Consider the following 10885-nt stretch of genomic DNA (forward strand, 5'->3'; position numbering starts at 1 on the left):
GTGTTGAAATCGAGTGGTGAAAAGAAATTTTAAAAAAGGTTTTTATCAGGTGAAAAAAAGTTTTTTTTCTAGGTGACCAAAAAAAAGTTCTTTTTTTTCTTCAGGTGAAAATAAACACGTGTTGAAAACGAGTGAATTTTTTTCTAGATAAAAAAAGGTTTTTTTTCTAGGTGACCCAAAAATAGTGATTTTTTAAGGTGAAATGAAAGCAAGTGACTTTTTTCAGGTGAAAATACAACCAAGTGTTGAAAACGAGTGGATTTTTTTTTCTAAGGTGAAAAAAAGTTTTTTTTCTAGGTGACCCAATAATAGTGAATTTTTCTAAGGTGAAAATGAAAGCAAGTGACTTTTTCAGGTGAAAATACAACCAAGTGTTGAAATCGAGTGGTGAAAAGAAATAAAAACAGGGTTTTTTTTAGGGGAAGAAAAGTTTTTTCAGGGGGAAAAAAGCCCCCCCCCACCACCACCAAAAGTTTTTTTCCCCAAAAAAGTGAATTTTTCTGAGGGTAAAATACAATTAAGTGTGAAAAAAAGTTTTTTTTTTCTTCAGGTGAAAATAAACACGTGTTGAAAACGAGTGAATTTTTTTCTAGATGAAAAAAAGTTTTCTTTCTAGGTGACCCAAAAATAGTGATTTTTTTAGGGTAAAAATGAAAGCAAATGACTTTTTTCAGTGAAAATACAATCAAGTGTTGAAATCGAGTGGTGAAAAGAAATTTAAAAAAAGGTTTTTATCAGGTGAAAAAAAGTTTTTTTTTTCTTCAGGTGAAAATAAACACGTGTTGAAAACGAGTGAATTTTTTTCTAGATGAAAAAAAGTTTTTTTCTAGGTGACCCAAAAAAAGTGATTTTTTAAGGTGAAATGAAAGCAAGTGACTTTTTTCAGGTGAAAATACAACCAAGTGTTGAAATCGAGTGGTGAAAAGAAATAAAAACAGGGTTTTTTTAGGGGAAAAAAAAGTTTTTTCAGGGAAAAATAAAAGTTTTTTCAGGGAGAAAAAAGTTCCCCTAACCAAAAGTTTTTTTCCCCAAAAATAGTGAATTTTTCTAAGGTGAAATGAAAGCAAGTGACTTTTTTCAGGTGAAAATACAACCAAGTGTTGAAATCGAGTGGTGAAAAGAAATAAAAACAGGGATTTTTTTCAGGGGGGGAAAAAAAGTTTTTTTTGAGTTTTTGAAATAAATAAAAACACGTTTTTTTTCCAGGTGAAAAAAAGGTTTTTTTTTCTAGGTGACCAAAGAAAAGTTATTTTTTCTAGGTGACCCAAAAGAAAGTTTTTTTTTTTCCAGGTGAAAATGAAAGCAAGTGACTTTTTTCAGTGAAAATACAACCAAGTGTTGAAATCGAGTGGTGAAAAGAAATGTTTTTTTTCAGGGGGAAAAAAAAAGTTTTTTTTCTAGGTGACCAAAAAAAAGTTAATTTTTTTCCAGGTGAAAATAAAAACAAGTGTTGAAAGAGAATTTTTTTTTCTAAGTGAAAAAAAGGTTTTTTTTCCTAGGTGACCCAAAAATAGTGACTTTTTTCAGGTGAAAATAAACCAAGTGTTGAAATCGAGTGGTGAAAAGAAATAAAAACAAGGTTTTTTTAGGGGAAGAAAAGTTTTTTCAGGGGGAAAAAAGCCCCCCCCCCCACCACCAAAAGTTTTTTTTCCCCAAAAAAGTGAATTTTTCTGAGGTGAACATGAAAGCAAGTTACTTTTTCTGGGTTAAAATACAATCAAGTGTTGAAATCGAGTGGTGAAAAGAAATAAAAAGTTCTTTTTTTCTTCAGGTGAAAATAAACACGTGTTGAAAACGAGTGAATTTTTTTCTAGATGAAAAAAGTTTTCTTTCTAGGTGACCCAAAAATAGTGATTTTTTTAGGGTGAAAATGAAAGCAAGTGACTTATTTCAGTGAAAATACAACCAAGTGTTGAAATCGAGTGGTGAAAAGAAATAAAAACAAGGTTTTTTTTTTTAGGGGAAAAAAAAGTTTTTTCAGGGAAAAATAAAAGTTTTTTCAGGGGGAAAAAAGTTCCCCCAACCAAAAGTTTTTTTCCCCAAAAATAGTGATTTTTTCTAAGGTGAAAATGAAAGCAAGTGACTTTTTTCAGGTGAAAATACAACCAAGTGTTGAAATCGAGTGGTGAAAAGAAATAAAAACAGGGATTTTTTTCAGGGGGGGAAAAAAAGTTTTTTTTGAGTTTTTGAAATAAATAAAAACACGTTTTTTTTCCAGGTGAAAAAAAGGTTTTTTTTCTAGGTGACCAAAGAAAAGTTATTTTTTCTAGGTGACCCAAAATAAAGTATTTTTTTTTTCAGGTGAAAATGAAAGCAAGTGACTTTTTTCAGTGAAAATACAACCAAGTGTTGAAATCGAGTGGTGAAAAGAAATGTTTTTTTTCTAGGTGACCAAAAAAAAGTTAATTTTTTTCCAGGTGAAAATAAAAACAAGTGTTGAAAGAGAATTTCTTTTTCTAAGTGAAAAAAAGGTTTTTTTTTCTAGGTGACCCAAAAATAGTGACTTTTTTCAGGTGAAAATAAACCAAGTGTTGAAATCGAGTGGTGAAAAGAAATAAAAACAAGGTTTTTTTAGGGGAAGAAAAGTTTTTTCAGGGGGAAAAAAGCCCCCCCCCCCCCCCACCACCACCAAAGGTTTTTTTTCCCCAAAAAAGTGAATTTTTCTGAGGTTAAAATGAAAGCAAGTTACTTTTTCCGGGTTAAAATACAACCAAGTGTTGAAATCGAGTGGTGAAAAGAAATTTAAAAAAAGGTTTTTATCAGGTGAAAAAAAGGTTTTTTTTTCTTCAGATGAAAATAAACACGTGTTGAAAACGAGTGAATCTTTTTCTAGATCAAAAAAGTTTTCTTTCTAGGTGACCCAAAAATAGTGATTTTTTTAGGGTGAAAATGAAAGCAAGTGACTTATTTCAGTGAAAATACAACCAAGTGTTGAAATCGAGTGGTGAAAAGAAATAAAAACAAGGTTTTTTTTTTTAGGGGAAAAAAAAGTTTTTTCAGGGAAAAATAAAAGTTTTTTCAGGGGGAAAAAAGTTCCCCCAACCAAAAGTTTTTTTCCCCAAAAATAGTGAATTTTTCTAAGGTGAAAATGAAAGCAAGTGACTTTTTTCAGGTGAAAATACAACCAAGTGTTGAAATCGAGTGGTGAAAAGAAATAAAAACAGGGATTTTTTTAGGGGAAGAAAAGTTTTTTCAGGGGAAAAAAGCCCCCCCCCGACCACCACCACCACCAAAAGTTTTTTTCCCCAAAAATAGTGATTTTTTTAAGGTGAAAATGAAAGCAAGTGACTTTTTCAGGTGAAAATACAACCAAGTGTTGAAATCGAGAGGTGAAAAGAAATAAAAACAAGGTTTTTTTTTTAGGGGAAAAAAAAGTTTTTTCAGGTGGAAAAGTTTTTTCCAGGTGACCCAAAAATAATGATTTTTTTTTAAGGTGAAATGAAAGCAAGTGACTTTTTTCAGGTGAAAATACAACCAAGTGTTGAAATCGAGTGGTGAAAAGAAATAAAAACAGGGATTTTTTTCAGGGGGGGAAAAAAAGTTTTTTTTGAGTTTTTGAAATAAATAAAAACACGTTTTTTTTCCAGGTGAAAAAAAGGTTTTTTTTCTAGGTGACCAAAGAAAAGTTATTTTTTCTAGGTGACCCAAAAGAAAGTATTTTTTTTTCCAGGTGAAAATGAAAGCAAGTGACTTTTTTCAGTGAAAATACAACCAAGTGTTGAAATCGAGTGGTGAAAAGAAATGTTTTTTTTCTAGGTGACCAAAAAAAAGTTAATTTTTTTCCAGGTGAAAATAAAAACAAGTGTTGAAAGAGAATTTTTTTTTCTAAGTGAAAAAAAGGTTTTTTTTCCTAGGTGACCCAAAAATAGTGACTTTTTTCAGGTGAAAATAAACCAAGTGTTGAAATCGAGTGGTGAAAAGAAATAAAAACAAGGTTTTTTTAGGGGAAGAAAAGTTTTTTCAGGGGGAAAAAAGCCCCCCCCCCCCACCACCAAAGGTTTTTTTTCCCCAAAAAAGTGAATTTTTCTGAGGTGAACATGAAAGCAAGTGACTTTTTCTGGGTTAAAATACAATCAAGTGTTGAAATCGAGTGGTGAAAAGAAATAAAAACAGGGATTTTTTTCAGGGGGGGGAAAAAAGTTTTTTTTGAGTTTTTGAAATAAATAAAAACACGTTTTTTTTCCAGGTGAAAAAAAGGTTTTTTTTCTAGGTGACCAAAGAAAAGTTATTTTTTCTAGGTGACCCAAAAGAAAGTATTTTTTTTTCCAGGTGAAAATGAAAGCAAGTGACTTTTTTCAGTGAAAATACAACCAAGTGTTGAAATCGAGTGGTGAAAAGAAATGTTTTTTTTCTATGTGACCAAAAAAAAGTTAATTTTTTTCCAGGTGAAAATAAAAACAAGTGTTGAAAGAGAATTTTTTTTTCTAAGTGAAAAAAAGGTTTTTTTTCCTAGGTGACGCAAAAATAGTGACTTTTTTCAGGTGAAAATAAACCAAGTGTTGAAATCGAGTGGTGAAAAGAAATAAAAACAAGGTTTTTTTAGGGGAAGAAAAGTTTTTTCAGGGGGAAAAAAGCCCCCCCCCCCACCACCAAAGGTTTTTTTTCCCCAAAAAAGTGAATTTTTCTGAGGTGAACATGAAAGCAAGTGACTTTTTCTGGGTTAAAATACAATCAAGTGTTGAAATCGAGTGGTGAAAAGAAATAAAAAGTTATTTTTTCTAGGTGACCAAAAAAAAGTTCTTTTTTTTCTTCAGGTGAAAATAAACACGTGTTGAAAACGAGTGAATTTTTTTCTAGATGAAAAAAGTTTTTTTTCTAGGTGACCCAAAAATAGTGAATTTTTCTAAGGTGAAAATGAAAGCAAGTGACTTTTTTCAGGTGAAAATACAACCAAGTGTTGAAATCGAGAGGTGAAAAGCAATTTAAAAAAAGGTTTTTTTAGGGGAAGAAAAGTTTTTTCAGGGGGGAAAAATGCCCCCCCCCCCCCCACCACCAAAAGTTTTTTTCCCCAAAAAAGTGATTTTTTTAAGGTGAAAATGAAAGCAAGTGACTTTTTTCAGGTGAAAATAAACCAAGTGTTGAAATCGAGTGGTGAAAAGAAATAAAAACAAGGTTTGTTTCAGGGAAAAAGAAAAGTGTATTTTCTAGGTGACATAGAAATAGTGGCAGTCGTGTCTACTGCAGCGATTTCACACACAAACTACATGAAAACTAAAATGGTATTTGGTGAAAGACGCACAGTGGGCAGCGGAGAGGCGACTCACTGATCCAGTAATCATAATCGATTAATCCAAGATTAAATCAAAAAGCATTAAAGAATAAAAAGCCTACTGTCCATGTTTCACCCAGTACGATTTTAGGTGACCAAAAAATAGTGAATTTTTTTTCCAGGTGAAAAAAAAAAATGGAAAAAGAAAACAGATTTTTTATTTTTTACCTGAAAAAATTTGAATTTTAAAAAAGAGAGTCGTCCGACTCTGACTTCATTTTCTCTGATGGAGACACCGGACAGAAAAACAAAGAGCTGTCAGTCTTTATAAAGCTGAGAGGAGGTGAGAGGAGGTGAGAGGAGGTGAGAGGAGCTCAGAGGAGCTCAGAGGAGGTGAGAGGAGCTCAGAGGAGGTGAGAGGAGGTGAGAGGAGCTCAGAGGAGCTCAGAGGAGGTGCACACTCAGCTGATAAGAAGAATAATGTGCAGCTTATACACAGGCTGAACGTCATGTGTTGACTCAGTGCAGCTGATACTGTATCAGCTGCTGTGACCTCATTCACACACTGTCAGCCTCTTCATGGACACTAGATGGAGCCATTTCCACATTAATACACACCGTCCACTGTCGGGACACGACGAGGACATGTTGTCTTCAGTCTGCAGGGTCAGGCTTTGTTTTGGAGTCAAGGTTGTGTAATTATTGATTATGACTGTACAGGTGTGACACTTAAATGAATGATTAAAAATAGAAGTGTTGATGACATTTACAAGCAGTTTTAAAGGCACTTGTTAATGTTTTGTCCATGTGTGTAAACAGTTAATAAAAGGATTGTTAATGTGTGTAATCGTTCATCATTTCATGTGATTACAGTGTGAAGGAGGCTTCACTGGCGTATGAACAGCTGATGATTGTTATGGTTTTGTAACTGAATAAAGTGTTGAAAATGCAACGTGTCATCCATTTAGCTGCGAAGATCTGAGCACATATATCATTTTCTGTTAAGTATATTAGTTTGGTGGTATTTAGGGGCCGTATCATCATCATCATCATCATCGTCACCATCATCATCAGCAGCAGCAGCTTGTATCAGCAGTGATGTTAGGGGTGCATTAATGGTATTATTAGTAGGAGTTTATAGTTTTCTCATCAGCAGTTCAGCCTCTGCTTCTGGACTAAAATGAAACTGGGTCAAAGTCAAAGTCCAAACTGTTCAGAGTACACACACACACACACACACACACACACACACACACACACACACACACACACACACACACACACACACACACACACACACACACACACACACACACACACACACACACACACACACACACACACACACACACACACACACGCAGTAGAGTTGGCAGCCCGTCAGAGCGTTTGCATTCCTCTCTGGTAGTATTAACAGTTGATTTATCAGCTCTGTTCGTCTGGATAAAGAGCTGTCGGAGAAGTATTTACATCTGCTCGCTGCAGTCTTTTGTTTCTACGTCCCAGTAGTGAGGACAGTGAGCAGACAGCAGCTCAGGACGGGTTTTTATTCTTATATCCATATCCAGTTTAAAAAAAACAAAAAAATATTTACCATCTCCAGTAAACGAGTTTGGCTTTCTGCCTTCTGTCACACACAATTTTTTTTTCCTCATGGAAAAAATAAAATAAAATGTCCAGTCGATTTCACACATGAAAAAAACTAAATACAATTTTCTCCAGAAACACAAACAAAAGTGTCTCGTGGCCAAAAAAAAAAATTTCACTCAGGTACACAAACATGTTTTTGTTTCTCACATGAAATTAGTTTTTTTCTCATGAAAACTTTTCACACATGAAAAAAACTAAATACAATTTTCTCCAGAAACACAGAAACAAAAGTGTCTCGTGGCAAAATTTTTTTTTTAATCAGGTACACAAACATGTTTTTGTTTCTCACATGAAATTAGTTTTTTTCTCATGAAAACTTTTCACACATGAAAAAAACAGAAACACAGACGGGAAACAAAGAAAGATCATCGTGGCAAAACTTTTTCTTCCACCAGATCTCGAGTCATAAACACAGGAGAGAAAATAATTTAAATCAGAGTTAGAAAACGGATCATCAGAAGAAAGAAACCTGACTTGTCCCTCAGGGCTTCCGTACATAAGAGCTCAGATGAAAACACATTTTAAACGACCTGCAGCGTGTGCGACTTCAGGCCGTGCGATGGTCGATCAGAGGAAATAATCAGTCAGAGAAACGTACAGCAGCTCTTCGACAGGACACAACAGAGCTGCACAACAACACACTGAGCCTCAAGTGACAGGACAGTTATTCAGTCCAAGATTTAATGGAGACCTTAAAGTACTGGAGACAAAGTCGGCCATTTTAAAAAGTGTCCTCAGTGTAAATGACGTCTCCAGACCTGGTTCGTGACCGGACCGAGACTACGGGCCTGCACCAGGGTACCATAATCTTGTTCAGATCTGCCAAAAACTAACTTAAAAACACGGCTTTGAATAAAGTTGGTTATTTGGTGGAGACTAAACAACCGCACCGAGACCATCACTCATCGTTCCTCGTTTGGACCTTTACTACACGCTGTTGTAAACTGGAACCAAAGCGGACCGGCAGGTTGTTTTAAAATGGTGCTGCTGCTTTCTGCCTCCATTTCTCAGAACTCACACCTCTTCACCTCCTCTACAAAGTCTGTTTGTGGTGGTTTGTGCAGGCGTGGAAATGAAAGCGCAGGTATGTTCGGTATGTGAAAGCAGGTGATAGACGACACGTGAGCAGGTGCAAAGATCACAGATTAAACAATCAGCCACGTGGCCAAGTGATCGGACCGAGCTGTGAGGCACAACTGATGTTTCCTCCTCGCCACACTTATTACTACAGTTTAATAAATAACATGTCCACAACTTAATGTGATCAGAGACACAAAGTTACATTCTGGTTGATGGACAGGTGCATTGATTGACAGGTGATCAGCGCTGATGGATTTATGAATCACAGGCCGACACAGACACAGTTCTGCTCTGCTGTTCAGCCTCACTGGGCTTTAGTCCCGACTGTCACAACCAATGAAACCAAAAGCATGTCAGAGTGTGTGTGTGTGTGTGTGTGTGTGTGTGTGTGTGTGTGTGTGTGTGTGTGTGTGTGTGTGTGTGTGTGTGTATGTGTGTGTGTGTGTGTGTGTTGGCTGCGAGCCACTAGCAGGAAATGAATGAAGTCTTCCTGGCTGAGTGAACTTTGACTCTCCTGACTGCCTCCTGGTTCTGATGCAGACAGAAGTGAACAGGACGGAGGCCTGACATAAAACTACATGATACACACTGACGGTACACACAGAGAGTACTGTCAGTACACAGAGAGTACTGTCAGTACACAGAGTTCTGACGGTACACAGGAGCAGGAAGTGAAGAACGCCGGTTGTGAATACACTAAAGCCTTAGATGTGTTATGTCGCGGGTCCAGGGGAACCCGGGACATAACACAGAGGAGTTCTGTTCAAAGTAGCATTGATTTCCTTCAGAGGAGAACAAGGCCGACACAACAAACAAAACATCAGTTACCATAACTTCCTGCTGCAAATCAGAAATATAAACAAAAGACAAAATCTTACCCAACGCCTAGAACAGGAGAAACAGGAGAAGAAGGCTTCTCCCTCCTGCTATGCTAACACACGTCTGTCTCTCTACACATTTACAAGTTGTACTGCAGCTGAGCTGATCACCAGAACATTTCTGGACACGTTGGGTTTGATCCCTTCACTGGACGAAAAAGTGATTTTTCCCTCGGGTCGACTGGTTTGCCTGGTGTGGAGGTGATCGATATCACAAAACAACTCAGTCCTGCTACACGGCTCGCCAAATGAAGACGTACAGAGTCTTCAGCTTCAAACTCTTTCTGTGTTTCTTTAGATGTTAGTCAGATATATGAAGCTCAGTAGCAAATGATTGTAGCTGAAGCGATCACTGTATACACGAGCGTTGACTCTACCCTCCAGACTGTAGACGGAGGTTTTTAATCCACGTCTGCCACCGTTTTTTAAACTTCTCGCCTTCATGTGTCTCTACATTTGGGACCTGAAAGTAGCTCGTTTTGACCGGCTGGCACAGCAGAAAACTTTGGCACTTCCTGCCCCCATCTGCAGTTCTTCGCAGTGACGTGACGTCATGTGAAAACAACCTGCCGGCTGACAAACCTCGTTAGAAGCTGGAGAGTTCTGACTCAGAGACAAACAAAACAATCATTTTGGACCCGACAAATCATTTGATGTTTTTAAGAAGAAGAGACACTTTTATTCTGCACCTTTCTACAAGCTCTGTGGATGTACCATTTAAAAACAGAAAGATTTGTCTAGATAAAAGTGATTTATAAGTGTTTTAAGTGTTTGGTGACGCTCAGTACGACTATCTTACGTGACTTAAGCACGTTTCTCTGATGAGTTAAAACACTAACTGTAATAACTGTGCTTGGATGGAGGTCAGGATGGAGGTCAGGATGGAGGTGGTCACACTAGAATCCAGAGATCACATCCAGTCCCTGGTTAGTTTTCAGCAGCCGAGGCTGTTTGGTTAATGTTTGGTGTTTGTTATTGTGAGATGCTGATGAAAATGAACCTTTAGGCTTCATGTTCATGGACACAAGTGGGGAATCTGGAGGTCGACAGCTTCAGCTCTCTGTCACGTTTCTCAGGGTTGAACCTGGTCTGTAAGGGTGTTTGGGTCGGTGGTGCGGGTCGAGCGGCGTCCACATGAAGACGAGGACCTCAAGCTTCCCAGTGGATCATTGAACTGTGGTGTTGTGTCTGTACAGTGAACAGTAAATGTGTTTTTGTTGGTCAGTGGTGAAAACCCTGAAGAAGCCGGTTCATGACTGGAGTTTAATAACCTGAGCTGAACTCTCAGCGAGGACTCTGCTGTCGTCGTCACATTAATCCTCTCATCACATCCTCTCTGGAGTTTGGACGAGTTCGAACAAACGAAACAAGCTTGACCTTTGAACTTTGAAAGCTGTGGTTGTACTGATCAGCTCCCGGCGTATCTGTGCGGACCAGAATAATCTTCTGCCTGTGTAAAAAGGCTGAAACTTTGTCTCGTTAAAACCAATTTTTTGTGGAAATATGCGAAGAATGTGGTTATATAACTGTGCCATTGTTTCAGGAGACAAATGAGAGGTGACACTCTGCAGTCCAGCTTCTACCAGCAGAGAGACGAGAGCAGGAGGAACGTCCCACTGAGTCCAGGCGGCTGGTAATGAGAGAGGAAATTCCTGCTCGACACCGGAGAGGAAGAAATAAGAGCAACTGGTGACTGCTGCTCTGATACCGAATCATCCACTGAGGACTTCTTATTAACCGGTCCGCTCACAGCTCTGCAAAGTGTCTCAAACTTCTACCGGCCAGAATGTGAAGACAGTCGGTGAATATTAATGATGATGAACCCAGATGACCTCCTGATGATCCCTTTGGCGCCACCATCAGGACAAAGTTTCCAAATCTCTAAATCTTCTGAATGAATTTTCCTGACCTTCCTTCTCGCACCAACCGCCGGGGGTTCATCAGGACCCTGGCAGAGCCCTGTGAACACAGCGTTACAGTAATCCAATCCACTGGAAATGAAGGTGTGGGGAGATGTTTCCAGGTCTTCCTCAGACATTATTCCTCTGATTCTTGTGAAGTTTAAATC

This window comes from Pagrus major, chromosome 2, assembly GCF_040436345.1.
Source record: "Pagrus major chromosome 2, Pma_NU_1.0".
NCBI classification, from domain to species: Eukaryota; Metazoa; Chordata; class Actinopteri; order Spariformes; family Sparidae; genus Pagrus; species Pagrus major.